Genomic DNA, 22,493 nt, shown 5'->3' on the forward strand with positions numbered 1-22,493 from the left:
TAAAATTTCCCTGCGGAGTGAAGTTCTTAGAGGACTGCATCACCGCCCAGGTGTCTTATATTCCCTGTGGAAGCCCAGCATGAGTTGAGAGGAGATGGGCCCACATGAGCCTGCTGTGGCCAGGTATTGAGTGCTGGTCTCACATTTCCCAGCTCAGGAAAAAGAGCTTTTTCATACTTGAACCCTATTTTGCCTGTGGAGGGACCCCCTGCCAGTTTTTTCCACAGCCTACTCTTCTTCCTGAAGTCACAGCTCAGACAGCATCTCCTCAGAGAGGTCACCCACCGTGACATCCAAAGTGGTCTTTCCTGAGAACTCCCTAATCTCATCACCCAGTTTATTTCCTCCAGAGCTGTCATCACTAACTGCAACTACCTTGTTTACTTAAACCTTCTGTTTCTATCATCTCTCTCATCTCCACTCCATGAGGATGTCAGGGACTAACTGTATCTGATACCTTACCAAGAGTGGATGCCTTATGCAGAGCAGGCATCAGTAAGTATGTTGGGCAAATGAAGAATTAAGTGAGTTTGATGGAAGGTGATTATTTGACCCTTTAGGCTAGAGAGGAGATGATACAAGCAAACCTGTCATTGTTTTCTGTCTGCTTCCTTAGTGACTGTGCCTGTGCCACCAGAGTATGAGTTTTAGTGAAATAACAGTAGTGAAACAAGAGGAACACTGAATAATGTGGCACCCTCAAATCTTCAGCTGCATTGTTTTTAGAAACCAAATTCATTTAAGTAGGGTATTTGTTCATTAGTAAATTTGGTATTATCATGATTGAAATGATAATACTTTTATATTCTTTTATTTATTTTTTTGAGACAGGGTCTCACTCTGTTGCCCAGGCTAGGGTGGCATGATCACGCCTCACTGCAGGCTCAAGTGATCCTCCCACCTCAGCCTCCTAAGTACCTAGGACTACAGGCGCATGCCACTATGCCTGGCTAAGATATTTCATATTCTTATCAGTTCTTCCCTTTGTATGAGGGTCAAATCAGTTTTCATTAAGGGATAAGGCTAATTATCCATAAGACTCTCAGTGGATTGCTCAGCAAAATCCCTGCAGCCAAGGATAGAGTAGGATGATGTATTCAAAATTCTAAAAAAAAAAAAAAAAAAAAAAAAAACTGCCAAATAAGAATATTGCATTTGGCAAAAATATCCTTTAAAAATAAAGGATAGAGAAAGTCATTCCCAGACAAATGAAACTGAGGGAATCTGTTTGTTACCACTAGACCTGCCTTATAAGAAATGCTTAAGGAAATTCTTCAAATTAAAATGAAAACATGTTAAATAGCAACATGAAAGCATAACTCTCACTGGTAAAAGTAAATATACAGGCAAATATAGAATAATGTAACACTATAATAGTACATAAATTACTTTTCACCCTAATATAAAAGCTAAAAGATGGCTGGGCCCGGTGGCTCATGCCTGTAATCCCAGCACTTTGGGAGGCTGAGGTAGGCAGATCATGATGTCAGGAAATAAAGATCATCCTGGCTAATATGGTGAAACCCTATCTCTACTAAAAATACAAAAATTAGCTGTGCCACCGTAATCCCAGCTACTCAGGAGGCTGAGGCAGGAGAATCGCTTGAACCAAGGGAGTCGGAGGTTGCAGTGAGCCGAGATCGTGCCACTGCACTGCAGTCTGGTGATGGAGCAAGACTTCGTAAAAACAAAACAACAACAACAAAAGCTAAAAGACAAAAACATTTAGAATAATTATAACCACAAAAAAATTGTTAATGGATACACACTATAAAGAGAATTAAACACTGAATTCAAGGACACAAACGTTGGGGAGAATGGCATTTTTTTTTCTTTTTTATTATACTTTAAGTTCTAGGGTACATGTGCACAATGTGCAGGTTTGTTACATATGTATACATGTGCCATGTTGGTGTGCTGCACCCATTAACTCGTCATTCACATTAGGTATGTCTCCTAATGCTATCCCTCCCCACTCCCCCCACCCCACAACAGGCCCCAGTGTGTGATGTTCCCCTTCGTGTGTCCAAGTGTTCTCATTGTTCAATTCCCACCTATGAGTGAGAACATGAGTGTTTGGTTTTCTGTTCTTACAATAGTTTGCTGAGAATGATGGTTTCCAGCTGCATCCATGTCCCTACAAAGCACATGAACTCATCCTTTTTTATGGCTGCATAGTATTCCATGCTGTATACATGCCACTTTTTTTTTTTTTTTTTTTACTAGAGGAAACTGTTTATATTTACAGAAACATACTTTGCTTTAAAAATGGGGAAGAAATGAAACCTTGCGTAACAAAATGAAACTCCTTGTATGGACCTAAACTTATAGCTATGGCTGAAAGTGAAGAAAATATCTGGTCAATCTATTTTTTTTTGCAATGCTAATACAATTAATTTATTTATTTTTCAAAAAAAATTATTTTTATTATTATACTTTAAGTTCTAGGGTACATGTGCATAACGTGCAGGTTTGTTACATATGTATACATGTGCCATGTTGGTGTGCTGCACCCATTAACTCGTCATTTACATTAGGTATATCTCCTAATGCTATCCTTTTCCCCTGCCCCCTCCCCACAATAGGCCCTGGTGTATGATGATCCCCTTCCTGTGTCCAAGTGATCTCATTGTTCAGTTCCCACCTATGAGTGAGAACATGCGGTGTTTGGTTTTCTGTTCTTGCGATAGTTTGCTGAGAATGATGGGTTTCCAGCTGCATCCATGTCCCTAGAAAGGACACAAACTCATCCTTTTTTATGGCTGCATAGTATTCCATGGTGTAAATGTGCCACATTTTCTTAATCCAGTCTGTCACTGATGGACATTTGGGTTGATTCCAAGTCTTTGCTATTGTGGATAGTGCTGCAATAAACATACGTGTGCATGTGTCTTTAGAGCAGCATGATTTATAATCCTTTGGGTATATACCCAGTAATGGGATGGCTGGGTCAAATTGTATTTCTAGTTCTAGATCCTTGAGGAATGGCCACACTGTTTTCCACAATGGTTGAACTAGTTTACAGTCCCACCAACAGTGTAAAAGTGTTCCTATTTCTCCACATCCTCTCCAGTACCTGTTGTTTCCTGATGTTTTAATGATTGCCATTCTAACTGGTGGGACATGGTATCTCATTGTGGTTTTGATTTGCATTTCTCTGATGGCCAGTGATGATGAGCATTTTTTCATGTGTCTGTTGGCTGTATGAATGTCTTCTTTTGAGAAGTGTCTGTTCATATCCTTTGTCCACTTTTTGATGGGGTTGTATTTTTCTCATAAATTTGTTTGAGTTCTTTGTAGGTTCTGGATATCAGCCCTTTGTAAGATGAGTAGATTGCAAAAATTTTCTCCCATTCTGTAGGTTGCCTGTTCACTCTGATGGTAGTTTCTTTTGCTGTGCAGAAGCTTTTTAGTTTAATTAGATCCCATCTGTCAATTATGGCTTTTGTTACCATTGCTTTTGGTGTTTTAGACATGAAGTCCTTGCCCATGCCTACGTTCTGAATGGTATTGCCTAGGTTTTCTTCTAGGGTTTTTATGGTTTTAGGTCTAACATTTAAGTCTCTAATCCATCTTGATTAATTTTCATATAAGGAATAAGGAAAGGATCCAGTTTCAGCTTTCTACTTATGGCTAGCCAGTTTTCCCAGCACCATTTATTAAATAGGGAATCCTTTCCCCATTTCTTGTTTTCATCAGGTTTGTCAAAGATCAGATGGCTTTAGATGTGTAGTATTATTTCTGGGGGTTCTCTTCTGTTCCATTGGTCTATATCTCTGTTTTGGTACCAGTACCATGCTGTTTTGGTTACTGTAGCCTTGTAGTATAGTTTGAAGTCAGGTAGCATGATGCCTCCAGCTTTGTTCTTTTGGCTTAGGATTGATTGTCTTGGCAATGCAGGGTCTTTTTTGGTTCCATATGAACTTTAAAGCAGTTTTTTCCAATTCAATGGGGATGGCATTGAATCTATAAATTACCTTGGGCAGTATGACCATTTTCACAATATTGTTTCTTCCTATCCATGAATATGGTATGTTCTTCCATTTGTTTGTGTCCTCTTTTATTTCACTGAGCAGTGGTTTGTAGTTCTCCTTGAAGAGGTCCTTTGCATCCCTTGTAATTTGGATTTCTAGGTATTCTATTCTCTTTGAAGCAATTGTGAATAGGAGTTCATTCATGATTTGGCTGTTTGTCAGTTATTGGTGTATAAGAATGCTTGTGATTTTTACACATTGATTTTGTATCCTGAGACTGCTGCAGTTTCTTATCAGCTTAAGGAGATTTGGGGCTGAGATGATGGGGTTTTCTAAATATACAATCATGTCATCTGCAAACAAGGACAATTTGACTTCTTTTCCTAACTGAATACCCTTGATTTCTTTCTCTTGCCTGATTGCCCTAGCCAGAACTTCCAACACTATGTTGAATAGGAGTGGTGAGAGGGGGCATCCCTGTCTTATGCCAGTTTTCAAAGGGAATGCTTCCAGTTTTTGCCCATTCAGTATGATATTGGCTGTGGCTTTGTCATAAATAGCTCTTATTATTTTGAGATACGTTCCATCAATACCAAATTTATTGAGAGTTTTCAGCATGAAGGCCTGTTGAATTTTGTCAAAGGCCTTTTCTGCATCTATTGAGATAATCATGTGGTTTTTGTGTTTAGTTCTGTTTATATGCTGAATTACGTTTATTGATTTGCATATGTTGAACCAGTCTTGCATCCCAGGGATGAAGCCCACTTGATCATGGTGGATAAGCTTTTTGACGTGCTGCTGGATTCGGTTTGCCAGTATTTTATTGAGGATTTTTGCATCGATGTTCATCAGGGATACTGGTCTAAAATTCTCTTTTTTTGTTGTGTCTCTGCCAGGCTTTGGTATCAGGATGATGTTGGCCTCATAAAATGAGTTAGGGAGGATTCCTTCTTTTTCTATTGATTGGAATAGTTTCAGAAGGAATGGTACCAGCTCCTCCTTGTACCTCTGGTTGAATTCGGCTGTGAATCCATCTGGTCCTGGACTTTTTTTGGTTGGTAGGCTATTAATTATTGCCTCAATTTCAGAGCCTGCTATTGGTCTATTCAGGGATTCAACTTCTTCCTGGTTTAGTCTTGGGAGAGTATATGTTTCCGGGAATTTATCCATTTCTTCTAGGTTTTCTAGTTTATTTGCGTAGAGGTGTTTATAGTATTCTCTGATGGTAGTTTGTATTTCTGTGGGGTCGGTGGTGATATCCTCTTTATCATTTTTTATTGTCTCTATTTGATTCTTCTCTCTTTTCTTCTTTATTAGTCTTACTAGCAGTCTATCAATTTTGTCAATCATTTCAAAAAACCAGCTCCTGGATTCATTGATTTTTTGAAGAGTTCTTTGTGTCTCTATCTCCTTCAGTTCTGCTCTGATCTTAGTTATTTCTTGCCTTCTGCTAGCTTTTGAATGTGTTTGCTCTTGCTTCTCTAGTTCTTTTAGTTGCGATGTTAGTGTCAATTTTAGATCTTTCCTGCTTACTCTTGTGGGCATTTAGTGCTATAAATTTCCCTCTACACACTGCTTTAAATGTGTCCCAGAGATTCTGGTATGTTGTATCTTTGTTCTCATTAGTTTCAAAGAACATCTTTATTTCTGCCTTCATTTCGTTATGTACCCAGTAGTCATTCAGGAGCAGGTTGTTTAGTTCCATGTAGTTGAGCAGTTTTAAGTGTGTTTCTTAATCCTGAGTTCTAGTTTGATTGTACTGTGGTCTGGCAGACAGTTTGTTATAATCTCTGTTCTTTTACATTTGCTGAGGAGTGCTTTACTTCCAACTATGTGGTCAATTTTGGAATAAGTGTGATGTGGTGCTGAGAAGAATGCATATTCTGTTGATTTGGGGTAGAGAGTTCTGTAGATGTCTATTAGGTCCACTTGGTGCAGAGCTGAGTTCACTTCCTGGACATCCTGGTTAACTTTCTGTCTCGTTGATCTGTCTAATATTGACAGTGGTGCGTTAACGTTTCCCATTATTATTGTATGGGATTCTAAGTCTCTTTTTAAGTCTCCAAGGACTTGCTTTATGAATCTGGGTGCTCCTGTATTGGGTGCATATATATTTAGGATAGTTAGCTCTTCTTGTTGAATTGATCCCTTTACTATTATGTAATGGCCTTGTCTCTTTTGATCTTTGTTGGTTTAAAGTCTGTTTTATCAGAGAATAGGAATGCAACCACCGCCTTTTTTTTTTGTTTTCCATTTGCTTGGTAGATCTTCCTCCATCCCTTTATTTTGAGCCTATGTGTGTCTCTGCATGTGAGATGGGCCTCCTGAATATAGCAAACTTATGGGTCTTGACTGTTTATCCAATTTGCCAGTCTGTGTCTTTTAATTGGAGTATTTAGCCCATTTACATTTAAGGTTAATATTGTTATGTGTGAACTTGATCCTGTCATTATGATGTTAGCTGGTTATTTTGCTCATTAGTTGATGCAGTTTCTTCCTAGCATCGATGAACTTTACATTTTGGCATGTTTTTGCAGTAGCTGGTACCGGTTGTTCCTTTCCATGTTTATTGCTTCCTTCAGGAGCTCTTGTAGGGCAGGCCTGGTGGTGACAAAATCTCAGCATTTGCTTGTCTGTAAAGGATTTTTATTTCTCCTTCACTTATGAAACTTAGTTTGGCTGGATATGAAATTCTGGGTTGAAAATTCTTTTCTTTAAGAATGTTGAATATTGGCCCCCACTGTCTTCTGGCTTGGAGAGTTTCTGCCAAGAGATCTGCTGTTAGTCTGATGGGCTTCCCTTTGTGGGTAACCCGACCTTTCTCTCTGGCTGCCCTTAACATTTTTTCCTTCATTTCAACTTTGGTGAATCTGACAATTATGTGTCTTGCAGTTGCTCTTCTCAAGGAGTATCTTTGTGGCGTTCTCTGTATTTCCTGAATTTGAATGTTGGCCTGCCTTACTAGGTTGGGTAAGTTCTCCTGGATGATATCCTGCAGAGTGTTTTCCAACTTGGTTCCATTCTCCCTGTCACTTTCAGGTACACCAATCAGATTTATATTTGGTCTTTTCACATAATCCCATATTTCTTGGAGGCTTTATTCGTTTCCTTTTACTCTTTTTTCTCTAAACTTCTCTTCTTGCTTCATTTCATTCATTTGATCTTCTCTCACTGATACCCTTTCTTCCAGTTGAGTAAGTCATTTACTGAAGCTTGTGCATTTGTCAAGTAGTTCTTGTATCATGGTTTTCATCTCTATCAGGTCGTTTAAGGACTTCTCTGCATTGGTTATTCTAGTTAGCGCAAATGGCATTTTTGTATGAGACTGAAGTTAGTATCAGCTTGAAACAGACAGTTGTAACTATAAGATGCTTTATGCAAGCCCAAAACATAAATCACAAGGGAAGACAGAAAGAGGGAGAAATACATAGAGAGTAACAAAATAGACCAGAAACAATTATCAAACTGGTAATAGTAAGCCTTTACCCATTGATAATTACTTCAAATGTAAATAGACTTAACTTCCCAATCAAAAGACATAGAGTAACTGAATGGATTTAAAAACAAGATCCAACTGTATGTTGTCTACAAGAGACTCACTTCAGATTTAAGGACACACATAGGCTGAAAGTGAAGCAATGGAAAAAGATATTCTATGCATATGTTAACCAAAAGAGAGCAAGGATGGCTATACTCATGCCAGATAAAATAGACTTTAAGTAAAAAACTGTAACTAGAGACAAAAAGATCATTATACAATGATAAAAGGGCCAACTGAAGAAGAAGATAGAATTATAAATATATACACATCCAATATCAGGGTATCTAGATACATAAAAGCAAATACTGATCTATCTTAAAAGAGAAATGGACAGTAATACAATAACAGTAGGAGACTTCAACACCCTGCTCTCAATAATGGATAGAACATCTGGACAGAAAATCAATTAAAAAAAGAAAACAGGTGACTTGAACAACACTATGGACCAGATGGACCTAACAGACAAATACAGAACTTTCCATCCAACAGAAGAATATACATTCTTCTCATGTGCACACAAAACATTCTCCAGGATAGTTTATATATTAAGTAACAAAACAAGTCTTAACAAATTAAAAAAAAAATGGAAATCATACCAAATATCTTTTCTAACCATAGTGAAATGAAATTAGAAATCAAAAACAGTAAGAAAATGAAAAAATTCACAAATATGGGAAAACAAAACAACACACTCTAATAAAGATTGGGTCAAAGAAGAAATCAAAGGGAAATTCAAGGAACATCTTGGGACAAATAAAAACCTAAACACAACATACTAAAATGTATGGGATGCAGTAAAAGCTATGTTACGAGACAAGTTTATAGTGATAAATGCATATATTAAAAGAGGAAGATCTCAAATAAACAACCTGACTTTACATCTCAAGAGACTAGGGGGAACAAACCAAACGAAGCTCATAGTTAACAGAGGAAAGGAAATAATAAAGATTAGACCATAAATAAATAGCAAATAGAAAAGCAATAGAAAAATCAATAAAACCAAGAGTTGATTATTTGGAAAGATAAAATCAACAAACCTTCAGCTAAACTAAGAAAAAAAAAGAAGACAAATTAGAAATAAGAAATAAGACATTACAATGGATGACTCAGAAATTAAAACATTATGAGACAATTTATGAACAATTACACATCAACAAATTGGATAACCTAGAAGAAACAGAAAATCTCTAGTAACATACAACCTACCAAAACTAAATCAAGAAAACACTAAAATCTGAAAATAAATAAGAACACTGAATCAGTAATCAAATACCTGCTAATAAAGAAAAGCCCAGGACCATGGCTTTTTCTAATATTCAAAGAAGAACTAAAACCAATCCCTCTTACACTCCTTAAAATAGGAGAATAGGGAACACTTTCATACTCACTTTAGAGGCCAGCATTACCCCAATATGAAAGCCAAATATATCACAAGAAAAGAAAACCATAGGCCAACATCACTGATGAACATAGCCATAAAAATCCTCAATGTAGTACCAGCAAACCAAATTCAACAGCATATTAAGAAGATCATACACCATGAACAAGTGGGATTTATCTCTGAAATGCAAGAATGGTTCAGCATCTGCAACTCAAACAATGCCATATACTACATTAACAGAATGACAGGTAAAAACCACATGATCATCTTAATAGATAACAGAAAAAGCATTTGACAAAATTTGACATCCTTTCATAATAAAAAACTTTCAACAATATAGGTATAGAGGGAACGTACCTCAACACAGTAAAAGCCATATATGTAAAGGTCACAGCCAACATCATAATCAATGGAGAAAAACTGAAAGCTTTTCCTCTAAGACCTGATACAAGGAAGGGATGCTCACTCTTACCACTATTATCAATAAAATATTGGAAAACCTAGGCAAAACAACTAGACAGAAAAAAGAAATAAAAAGTCATCCAAGCTGAAGAAGAAGAAGTAAAATTATCTCTGCAGATGACAAGATTATTTACACATGGCCAGGCATGGTGGCTCATGCCTGTAATTCCAGCACTTTGGGAGGCCAAGGCAGGCAGATCACTTGAGGTCAGGAGTTTGAGACCAGTGTAGCCAACATGGTGAAACTCTGCCTCTACTAAAAATACAAAACTTAACCAGGCGTGGTGGCAGGCGCCTGTAATCCCAGCTAGTAGGGAGGTTGAAGCAGGAGAATTGCTTGAACCCGGGAGGCAGAGGTTGCGAGGAGCCATGATCACAACACGGCATTCCAGCCTGGGTGACAGAGTGAGACCCTGTCTCAAAAAACAAAACAAAACAAAAACAACAACAAAAAAAACCCCGATTATTTACACATGTGGAAAATCCTAAAGGCTCAACAAAAAATCTGTTAGAACTAATTAACAAATTCAATAAAGTTGCAGGATACAAAATCAACATACAAAATTCAGCGGTGTTTCTATATTGTTTCTAACAATAAATTTTCCAAAAAGGAAATAGGCAAACATTCCCATATATAATAGCAACAAAAAGAATAAAATACATAGGAATAAACTTAACCAACCAAAGAGGGGAAAGACTTGTACACTCAAAATTACAAAACACTGATGAAGGAAATTAAAGAAGATTACATAAATGGAAGGACGTCCCATGTTTGTGAATTAGAGGGATATAATGAAATTGTCTATACTACCCAAAATGATCTACGGATTCAATGCAAGCCCTAACAAATTTCAAATAGCACTCCCTACACACGTGTAGAGAGAAACAATTCTAAAATTCATATGGAACTTCAAAAGACCCCAAATAGCCAAAGCAATCTTGCTTGTCTTCTTTTTTGTTTGTTTGTTTGGTTGGTTTTTTTTTGTTTGCTTTTTTAAGACAGGGTCTTGCTCTGTCACCCAGGTTGGAGTGTGGTGGCGCAATCATGGCTCACTCCAGCCTTGACCTTCGGGCTCAAGTGATCCTCTTGCCCCATCCCCCTGAATAGCTGGAACTGCAGATGCACAATACCACACCCAGTTAATTTTTGTACTTTTTTGTGTGTGTGTAGAGATGGAGTTTTGACATGTTGCCCAGGCTGAAAGCAATCTTGAGAAATAATAATAAAACTGGCGACATCACACTTCCTGATTTCAAAAGATATTTCAAAGCTACAGTAATCTAAATGAGATGGTACTGACATAAAGACAGACATATAGATTAATGGAACAGAATAGAGAGCCCATAAATAAATCCATGCATTTACAGTCAATCTTAACTACAGTGCTAAGAACACACAATAGTGAAAGGATGGTCTCTTCATTAACTAATGTTGGGAAAACTGGATATTCACAGGCAAAAGAATGAAATTATCTGATACCATAAACAAAAATAAACTCAAAATGGATTAAAAACTTAAACATAAGACTCAGAACTGTAAAACTACTATAAGAAAGCATAGGGAAAAAGCTTTTTGACATTTGTCTTGGCAATAATATGTTTGAATAAGATACCAAGAGTACAGGCAACAAAAGCAAAAATAGACAAGTAGAATCACATCAAATTAAAAAGCTACTGCACAGCAAAGAAAAAAAATCACAGAGTTAAATAGCAACCTATGGAATGGGAGAAAATATTTGCAAACCATACATCTTATAAGGTGTTAATATCCAAAATATATAAGGAACTCACACGAGTCAATAGCAGAAACAAATAATCCAATTATAAAAAGGACAAGGGACCTAAATAGGCATTTCTAGAAAGAAGACATACAAATGGCCAACAGGTATATGTAGTGGTGCTCATCATCACTAATAATCAGGGAAATGTAGATGAAAACCCAATGAAACATCACCTCTTACCTATTAGGATGGCTATTGGCTATTATCAAAAAGACAAGAGGTTAAAAGTGTTGACAAAGATGCAGGAAAAAGGGAACTCTTGTACAGTGTTCGTGAGAATGTATATTGGGACAGCCTTTATCAAAAACAGTATACAGGATCCTCAAAACTCAAAAAATAAAAAATAGAACTACCATATGATCTAGCAATCTCTCTTCCGGGATATACCCACAGAAACGGAAATGAAGATTAAGATCTTGAAGATTTATCTGCACTCCCATGTTCACTGCAGCATTATTCACAACAGCTAAAATATGAAAAGAATGTAAACATCCACTGATGGATGAATGGATAAAAGAAAATGTGGTGTACACACACACACACACACACACACACACACACACACGATGGAATATTATTCAGCCTCAGGAAAGAATGAAATTTTGCCAGTTGCAACAACATGGATGAACCTGGAGGATATTATGCTAAATGAAATAAGGCAGACATAGAAAGACAAATACTGCTTGATCTAACTGATGTGTGAAATCTGAAACAGTCACACTCATAGAATTATAAAGCAGAATGGTAGCTGCCAGGGGCAGTGGGGAGGGGGAAATGGTAATGTTGGTCAAAGGATAAAAAGTTTCAATATGCAGGATGAATACGTTCTACAGATCTAATGTACAGCCTGGTGGCTATGGTTAACAATATTCCTTACTTGAAATTTTCTAAGAAGTAGATCTTAAATGTTTTTACCACAAAAAAAGATAATAATAAAAGAAGAAAAAGAAAATGGTAACTTTGTGAGGTGATAGATATGTTAATTGGTTTGATTGTGAAGACCATTTCACAATGTATACATATATCAAAACATCAAGTTGTATACCTTAAATATGTACAATTTTTATCTGTCAATGTTCTTCAATAAGGCTGTTTCAAAAAAAAAAGAAAGAAAAAATCCAACTCTTAAAAAAAGTAATAGAATCAATCAGAAAACTAAAATACACTTAATGACATAAAAATAGAAAACTCTAGTATTCCAAAAAACGGCTGGCAAATCATGAAAAAAATGTTTGTATCAGTCTTGCCAAAAATTCAATATCCTTAATATATAAAGTGCTTATAAGTCAGTGCTTATAAATCTGTATATACTATAATATATAGTATCTTCAGTATTTTCATATACTATAGCATAGTATTTCTTCTAGTGAACTGTGAGAGCTATAATTCAGTAGTAGAACACCCTAATTTTAAAAATAGGCAAAAGATACAAATTATTGTGTTAAACTTTTAAGTTCAGGGGTACATGTGCAGGTTTGTTACATAGGATAACTTGTGTCATGGTGATACAGGAGTTAAGAAGAAATCACTTAGGCAGAGAGTGAGGGTACGGAAGTCCTCGGTAAGGCTTTTCTCTTTAATGAAAAGCAGCCCCAAATCATTGTCTAACAAAGAATAGCCTGTAAAGTCGATCTGCGGACATAGACGAGCAAGCTGGGAGCTTGCACAGGTGAATGCTGGCAGGAACTAGGGGCTAGACGTGTTCAAGATGGCGGCTTCATCTTCCTTTCTCTGCCAGCCATGTGTACAGTAAGAAGCAGACAAGAGGGCTCAGATCAACTGGAAAGCCCATTTGCATAATAAGATTAGGGTGGGACAACTGGCCTTTCCCCATCTGCTATGTAAATGTCATACCTGATCGAACCAATCTGTGAACCCTTTGTAAATCAGACGCTGCCTCCTCAAACCTGACCATAAAATTCAGTGCCGCCTGCGGGTCTTTTCCACCCAGGGACCCCACTCTCTCTATATAGAAAGCTGTTTCTCTTTCTCTTCTCTTCTGCCTATTAAACCTCCACTCCTAAACTCCTCTTGTGTGTCCATGTCTTACATTTTCCTGGTGCATGACCATGAACCCCAGGGTATATACCCCAGACAATGTAGCCGCTTCTATGGGGGTTTGTTGTACAGATTATTTCATTACCCACGTATTAAACCTAGTACCCATTAGTAATTTTTCCTGATCCTCTCCCTCCTCCCATCCTCCACCCTGAGATAGGCCCCAGTGTGTGTTGTTCCCCTTTATGTGTCCATGTGTTCTTATCATTTAGCTCCCACTTATAAGTGAGAGCATGAGGGATTTGGTTTTCTGTTCCTGCATTAGTTTGCTAAGGATAATGGCCTCCAGCTCCAACAACATCCCTGTGAAGGATATGATCTTGTTCTTTTTTATTACTGCATAGTATTCCATGCTGTATATGTACCACATTTTCTATACCCAATCTATCATTGATGGGTATTTAGATTGATTCCATGTTTTTGCTATTGTGAATAGTGCTGCAATGAACATGTGTGCATGTGTCTTTATGATATAATGATTTATATTCCTTTGGGTATATACCCAGTAATAGATTGTTGGCTCAAAAAATATTTCTGTCTTTAAGTCTCTGAGGAATCACCACACTGTCTTCCACAATGGTTAAACTAATTTACACTCCCATCAACAGTGTATAAGCATTCCTTTTTTTCCACAACCTCACCAGCATCTGTTATTTTTTTATTTTCGTAACAGCCAATCTTACTGGTGTGAAATGGTTTCTCAGTGTAGTTTTGATTTGCATTTCTCTAATGATCAGTGATATTGAGCTTTTTTTATATGCTTGTTGGCCACATGTATGTCTTCTTTTGAGAAGTGTCTGTTCATATCCTTTGCCCACTTTTTAATGAGGTTGTTTTTTCTTGTACATTTGTTTAAGTTCCTTATAGACTTTTGATATCAGACCTTTGCTGGATGTATAGTTTGCAAAATTTTTCCCCCATTCTGTGGGTTGTCTGTTCACTCTGTTGACAGTCTCTTTTGCTGTGCAGAAGCTCTTTAGTTTAATTAGATCTCATTTGTCAATTTTTGCTTTTGTTGCCATTGCTTTCGGTATCTTCGTCATGAAATCTTTGCCAGTGCCTATGTCCTGAATGGTATTGCCTAGGTTGTCTTCTAGAGTTTTTATAGTTTTGGGTTTTACATTTAAGTCTTTAATCCATCTTGAGTTAAATTTTGAGATACTTTTTTTTTTTTTTTTTTTTTTGAGACAGTCTCGCTCTGTCACCCAGGCTGGAGTGCAGGGGCTTGAACTCGATTCACTGCAATCTCCACTTTCTGGGTTCAAGCGATTCTTGTGCCTCAGCCTCCCGAGTAACTGGGATTACAGGTGTGTGCCACCATCCCCAGCTAATTTTTATATTTTTAGTAGAGACAACATTTCACCCTGTTGGCCAGGCTGGTCTCGAACTCCTGGCCACAGGTGATCCACCTGCCTCAGCCTCCAAAGTGCTGGGATTACAGGCATCAGCCACCATGCCTGGCTAAAAATTTTTAAAAATATAAACAGCCAATAATACAAAACATTTTTCAAATTCATCGAAATAGAACTATTACAGTGAGATACCATTTTTAACCATTGAATTTTAAAGATATTTTTGAAAAAGGAAAACACTCCCTTATTGATAAGGGAGAAGCAGTCATACATTGCTGTTGGCAATACAGACTGGAACCACATATCTGGAGAAAATTTAAGAATATGTACCAAGATTCTAATTATTCCTAAACGCAGAGTGGCATCCTAGATTGAACAGAATACTGACTTTAGTGGAAAAACTGGGGAACTCAAATAAAGTCTGTAGTTTAGTTAATAGTATGACACCAATGTTAATTTCTTAGTTTTGACAAACGAACCATGATTATGTAAGATGTCAAAATTAGTAGAGGTTGGGTGAAGGAAATATGAGATCTTTGGACCACTTTTGCAATTTTTCTGTAACTTAAAATCAACCCCAAATTTTAAAAATTAGGCATTTATGTCATTTAACCCAATAAATTCTACTCTTAAGATATTCACTATGGGAGATAATCAGATGAAAAATAGTTTGGGGTAAGTTATTCATTGCAGTGATATATTTGATAGCAAAAGAGAAGAGAAATGGAAAGAAAAGAAAAAAAAGAGTTTTTAGCAGAGAAGGGACATGATCTGACTTACAATTTATGTGTTTGATTTTTGTTTTACTCTTCTTTTCTATATTTCTCAAATTTTCTATAACGAACATCTATTCCTTGAGAAATAAAGGAACAGTGTCCTACCAGATTGCGATTGCTCGTCTGGAAGCAATTGTGTTATTTCTTTTTTCTTTTTATTTTTTTGAGACAGGGTCTCACTCTGTCATCTAGGCTGGAGTGCAGTGGCATAATCATGGCTCACAGCAGCCTGGACATCCCAGGCTCAAGTGAGCCTCCCACCTCGGTCTCTTGAGGACCTAGGACCAGAGGCATGCACCACTGTGCCCAGCTAATTTTTGTATTTTTTTTAGATGGGGTCTCACCACATTGCCCAGGCTAGTCTTGAACTCATGGGCTCAAACAATCCTCCCACCTTGGCCTCCCAATGTGCTAGGATTACAGGCATGAGCCACCATGTCAGGACTATTGAGTTATTTCTTACAGCACTGAGCCTATTTGGTTCATGATACTTTAATATTCATCTGTAAAATGAAAGCCTCAATAGCTCTTACTAAAGCATATTAAGAATGTTTAATTGAATACGTCTTTAGTCTAGGCTGGGTGCGGTGGCTCATGCCTGTGGGAGTTACTGCATGAAATGGTATTGTTTTTAAATATCCATAAATTTCAAGTTATTCACTTATTCATTCAAAAAATATGTTGAATGGTTAGCATATGCCAACACTGTTAAAATATTCAAGATGAACAATTTTGCCTAAATGCACCTGAGTATAACGCTGAACATAGTGAAACTACCTTTGCAGAATTGTAAGTAATGAGAGAAATCTAACATGACTGACTCTATCTTGCTTTTAACCTCACAGGCTCTTCTCTTCTCTTCTCTTTCTTCTCTTCTCTTTTCTTCTCTTCTTCTCTCTCTTTCTTTCTTCTTTCTTTTTGTTGTTGTTTATTCTAGCATGGAGGCCAAGATAATATGAAAGGAATTTAGTTTACAGTTAAACTTTGAAGGAAGGAAAACTGACCCCCCTCTTGCTGGAGACTGATGCTGCATTCATAACACAAGATTAGAATTATGGTTGGGGCTTGAACCTTGCTAAAGAATAAGCATGGTTAAACAATAACCTACCACTGCTTAGTTTGCTTTTCTATACATTGCTTTCTGCTCCAAAGTCACATAAGAGGTAATAAGATTTGTAACTTCCCCAACTACTCCTATAGATAAAATAACTATTGTGAAACCTGAAGAACTGGTCTTTGAGATATTTTTCAGATTTAGCATTTCAACAAAGAGATGCCACTTGGTTCTGAGAACACCCTTTCCCCCTTCCCTGGGAAAAGACTTAGCTGTGTGAAGGCAATTTAGACACCCCTGTGATTTCATCTTCAGCCAATCAATTGTTTCAGTTCCCCCACCACCTGACTACCAGTTTACCCTTAAAAACTTTACCCTCTGAATTCTTAGAGAGATAGATTTGAGAAATTTCTCCCATTCTCCTCATTTGTCTGGCCCCACAATAATTAAACTCTTTCTTTGCTGCAATACCTGCTGTTCTCAGTGCATTGGTTTTTCTGAGCAGCAGGCAAGAAGAACCTGTCAGTCTGTGACAATGGTGGGACAATGAGGACTGAACCAGGAGTGTGGCACACTTCAGACCCAAGTCCTGCCCCTGCTTGTAACTAGTTATGCGATCTCTTTGGCCTGTTTCTTCATCTATCAAATATTTAGAAAGATGATCTCTCAGGTCTCTGTGTAGCTTTACTATTCCATTGTTATGCCCTCCCTGCTGAGCATCTTGGATGTGTCTGTAAACTAACCATCTAATATCCCCCTTGTCCCTCAATTGCCATTTCCTCTGAAGCTCCCAGATGCAAGGAGTTAAAAAGTCTCTGGGTACCTCTCTCCTCTCTGCCTTTCTGCTACTTATCTACAGTGGCATGTCCAGGAGTATATATAGATGTTGGAAAGAGGACTGCACTGGAAAACAAGGCACCTGAACTGGAACCCTGGTTCCGCAACTGCCTCTCTGTGTAACCTTTGGCAAGCACTCCACTTTCTTGGGCCTTAATTTTCCCTGCTGCCACAGACTAGAGTTCATCTAGATCCATGGTTCTCAACTCTGGCAGTATTTTAGAATCACTTGGAGTGTTTGATAAAAATCCTGATGCCTAGGTTTCACCCCAGGCCAATTAAATCAGAGTCTTACCAGTGTTAGGCCTGAGCAGAAATAATTGCAAAAAGTGGCCAACGCTAAATAAAATTTATTTATAAAAGCAAAGGGCCAAGAATAGCCAAAACAATCACGGTAGCAGATGTCAAGACTCCTTATAAAGCTACAATAAGCAAGGCAGCATAGCACTGGCACAAAGACAAATAGACCAATAAACCTATACATATAAGAGCACATGATCTGTGACAAAGATGCCCCTGCGGTATGGTGGGGGAAAGAGTGGAAATTTCAATAAATGGTGCCATAACAACTGCCTATCAGTAAAGGAATAAATGAACCCTGACTCCCTATCTCACACCATATCTTAAAAACAATTCCTGATGGGTGATACACCTACATGTGAAAAGTAAAACACAGCATAGAAAATAACATAAAAATTACATAGAAAAGTCTCTTTACCATCTTGGGCTTGTGTGGTAGCCAGAGTCCAAGATGGCCCCTGATGATTCTTTATATGGTTCCCTCCCACATTGAATAACACCGACTTGTGTAATCACTAGGCTATTGTGCAAAAGATGTGCAGCTTTCGAAGCTAGGTCATAAAAAAACATTGTGGTTTCTGCCTTGCTCTCTTTTGGGTCACTTGCTCCAAGGGAAGCCAGCTGCTATCATGTGAGGACACACAGCAGCCCTGTGGAGATGCTCATGTGGCAAGGCACCAAGGCCTCCTGCTAACAGCCAGTAAGAATATGGTACATCCTGTCAACAGTCATGTACTACATGCGAGTAAGTTATCTCAAAAGCAGACATTTCTGTTCCTGTTGAGCCTTTAGATGACTGCAGACTTAGACAACATTTTGACTATAGTTTCATGAAGAACCATTAGCTACATCCACCCAGCTAAGTTACCCCTGATTCTTTGATCGAAACAAAGTGTGAGACTTTTTTTTTTTCTTTTTTTGACCACAAAGCTGTGGTAATTTGTCACATAGTGATATGGTTTGGCTGTGTCCCCACCCAAATCTCATCTTGAATTGTAGTTCCCATAATCCCCACATGTCATGGGAGGGACCCAGTGGGAGGTAACTGAATCATGGGGGCAGTTACTCCATGCTGTTTCATGATAGTGAGTTCTCACAAGATCTGACGGTTTTATAAGGGGCTTTTCCCCTTTTTCTTGGCACTTCTCTTTCCTGCTGCCTTGTGAGGAAAGTGCCTTGCTTCCCCTTCACCTTCTGCCATGATTGTAAGTTTCCTGAGGCCTCCCCAGCCATCTGGAACTGTGGATCAATTAAACCTCTTTTCTTTATAAATTACCCTGTCTCAGGTATTTCTTCACAGCAGCATGAGAACAGACTAATACACAGGGTAATAGAGAACTAATGCATACTTCACTCAGCTGCCAGGTTACTCTCTTTAAAGTACAGTTGTGCCCAGACCTTGGTTTCTAATACCATTTCCACTCAGAGGAACCAGAGTTTCTAAATGAAATGGCTGTTTCTGGAGCTAGGGCAGAAGAGGTACAAGATGAGCCTTTTTATGTCCAAAAATCAGGAAGTGAGAAGATAGTGGGGAAATGTCACAAGGAACCATCTTGGAGAGATTCCCACTGGCCAAATGTGGTTCAATTGGAAAATCAAAATAATTAAATACAGTAATGAATTATACGCCTTTGTAAAGACTAAGAATTCATGAACACATACTGAAAATAAGTCTCTGAGTTGACTCATTGACCAGGGTCATACTTCCCAATACTTCACTCTTTCAACAGAAAGAAATGAAGCATGACTCCAATAATATGGTGAGGGTGCAAGTCAGGGACCACAGAAGTCACTACTGGGCTTCTGAAAGCCCAAGGCCACATTTGGGAAATGATTTGCACTTCTGGCAAAAGTGCAAGAGGGGCAGTGGTGGCCCCAGAAGAAATATTTTAATAAAGAAGATACACGAATGGCTAATAAGCACATAAAAATGCTCAACATCATTATTAATTAGGGAAGAGCATTAAGTGTACATTTTCACACACACTAGGATGGCTATCAAAAGTAAGCTATAGAAAATAACAAGTGTTGGTGAAGATGTGGAGAAAAAGGAACTCATATATTGCTGGTGGTTATAAAATTTGTGTAGTCATTTTGGAAACAGTTTTGTGGTTTCTCAAAAAGTTAAACATAAAACTATCTACCCAAGAGAAATGAAAATATATGTCCAAGCTGGGCACAGTGGTGCATGTCTGTAATTCCAGCTACTTAGAAAGTTGAGGTGAGAGGATTGCTTGAGAGGAGTTGGAGACCAGCCTGGCCAACATAGCAAGACTCCATTGACTTGCTTGTGAATGTTCATAGCAGCATTATTCATAACTCCAAACTGGAACCAACCTCAATGTCTATCAGTTGCTAAATGTATAGACAAAACCTGGTAAAGCCATGCAATGGAATACTATTCAGTAATAAAAAGTAACAAACTGCTGATACACAGCACATCACAAGGCCCCTTGGATGGGGGAGGGGGGCGAGTCATAATGAACTGAGACATCAAATGCAAGAAGAGGTGGAAGCTATTTGAGTGAGGTAGAGGGTAGGAAATAACAGGCTCAAATTTGGTAAGTTACATTTGAAGTATCTGATATGTATTTGAAGTATCAAGGAGAGGTGAGCAATAAACAATTAAAAATGGATGTTTGTGTTTGAGAAACAAGAGTCTGCATGCTGGAAATCAGATGGTATAAACACATGACTCTTAGTCTTCAGGTAGAACCACTGGGAATCACTGTGGGAAACTTGCAGCTCTGGGGTTTATTAGTAAGAATGTCCAAATATATTAATCGGTCTAATTTTTATGACAATATTAGTATAACAGAAAAAGCTCCAAATCTAAACATAGATAATGTTTACTGGAGAACATCTCCCTCATTTTTTCCCCTCTACAAGCAGGGGTACTGTCTAACGAGTATGGAATTGTGAAAAGCATGAGAGCCTTGAGATCAGAGCGGGATAAAATCTGAGCCTGGTCAAGTATTAGGGGAGCTACATTTAATAAATGGCTGAAATGCTCCAAACCTATTTCTTCATTTTAGATGAGGATAGCACGAAAGCCTGAGGGTTGTTATGAAAAGGCAAAACAGCATGTAGTCAAGAACACAACCCCTGAAAACAGTCCTGAATTTGAAGTCTGCCAGTGCCATTCATTAGCCATGTAGCCTTGGCTAAGTTTCTGAACCTTTCTGGGTCTCATTGTTCTTACCTGTAAAAGATGGGTACCCTTAGTACCTGCCACATAGACTTATTGTGAGAATTTAATGAATGAATTCACATGAAGTACCCAGAATGGTATAAAAATAATAATGGGCTCAATAAATGCTGATATTACATGCAAAACCACTTAACCTAACTGAATGGTATATAAAAATTGCTCAAAGGGATGGCCATCATTATCATTGTTTTTAAAGCTAGTGAATGGTTAGTTTTCATTGTATAAAACTTTATACCTGGAACTCCTAAGAAAACAAATCAGAAGGTGTAATTTATGTGAAAGCACACATTCTGTAGGTGGTTTCCCCCTTGGGTAGTAGTGAATGTGTACTGCACAGTTCTCATTGTCCCACTTAGTGAGTCTTATGATCTCATGCAAGCATTCTGGAGACTGTGGGCTGAGGTTAGAAAAATAGTTCATTCTCAAAATTCAGAAATCTTTCCCTTTCCATAGAATAGAAAAAGAATCCTGACCTATACTCAATGAATCCACAGAGCCACTAACACCTATGGTAAAATAGGCTATTATTAACCACTGTGTGGAAAATCTGTGTTTCAGGTGGAATGAACATTTCATCTCCTTAGCAAAAGAGTCCAAATAAACTCTCACCCAGATTGCAGAATGTGCCTAAAACCCTGAATCAAGATTGCATAAGCTGTACTACACATCACCTTCTTTTTTCCAAAGGCAGCGTTTTATACAAATGTTTGTTTTGCATGTGTTTTGACTACTTTGATCCCAGGAATCCTATGCTTCACACTCCACAGACTTTAATTTCAACTCGTTATTTGGGAAGGCCATAATGCTCTGTAAGTGGAATAAAGGTTTTCTAAGTGGAGGAGAAAATGGAGGTAGAAAGTAGCTGGTATTACAACAACTGCTAGCATGATGAGAAAAACCAAGATATTTAAAGTCTGCCAGGATAAATTTTTTTCTAAAAGCTCAAGAGCACAGAATTATTTGATAAATTATCCAGTATTATTAGAGATTTTACTTTATGTGTCTTATAAGTCATCCTGAGAGCATGTTTCAGTTTCCATACAAACACATGATTATGATCATTCCCTTCTGAACTAATTATGTCTTAATTATGCAAATCATATGATTATTTCCTTGAAAACTCTGCAGATGAGAGTGGTAATGTCACCCATTTTTAATTTTGCAGTAGGTAAGCTTTTGATTGAACTTTCTAGACTCTGCTCTCATGCCACCCTGAGCAGCCACAGCCTCTGGTTTTCTGCCATATGAAATTTTTAAATTGCTCAATAAAAGAGAAGAGGCAGCATTAATTTTTCACTTTTGATCCAGTAAGCCAGAAATTATTAATTTCCCACAAATAGAAGGAAAATCCCAACTTACTCAATGAATCCCAACCCCAAATGCTCCTTCCTGGCTGTTAAAAAATCCTGTGCTCGGGGCTGGGCACGGTGGCTCATGCCTGTAATCCCAGCACTTCGTGAGGCCGAGGCTGGTGGATCACGAGGTTAAGACATCAAGACCATCCTGGCCAACACGGTGAAATCCCGTGTCTACTAAAAATACAAAAAATTAGCCGGGCATGGTGGTGGGCACCTGTAGTTCCAGCTACTCAGGCGGCTGAGGCAGGAGAATGGCGTGAACCCAGGAGGCAGAGCTTGCAGTGAGCTGAGATTGCGCCACTGCACTCCAGCTTGGGCGACAGAGCAAGACTCCATCTCAAAAACAAACAAATCAACCAAAAAAATCCTGTGCTTGGGTCGATGTGTCTATCACCTGACAGTGTAAGT

General features: G+C 38.1%; 1 long non-coding RNA gene across 1 annotated transcript in view; it reads right to left on the bottom strand.

Moving 5' to 3' along the window:
• LOC123573606 (uncharacterized) overlaps positions 1 to 22,493 on the bottom strand; it is a 78,369-nt gene that overhangs the window by 42,818 nt on the left and 13,058 nt on the right. The window lies entirely within an intron of this gene.

The sequence above is a fragment of the Macaca fascicularis genome, chromosome 5 (assembly GCF_037993035.2).
Source record: "Macaca fascicularis isolate 582-1 chromosome 5, T2T-MFA8v1.1".
Taxonomy (NCBI): domain Eukaryota; kingdom Metazoa; phylum Chordata; class Mammalia; order Primates; family Cercopithecidae; genus Macaca; species Macaca fascicularis.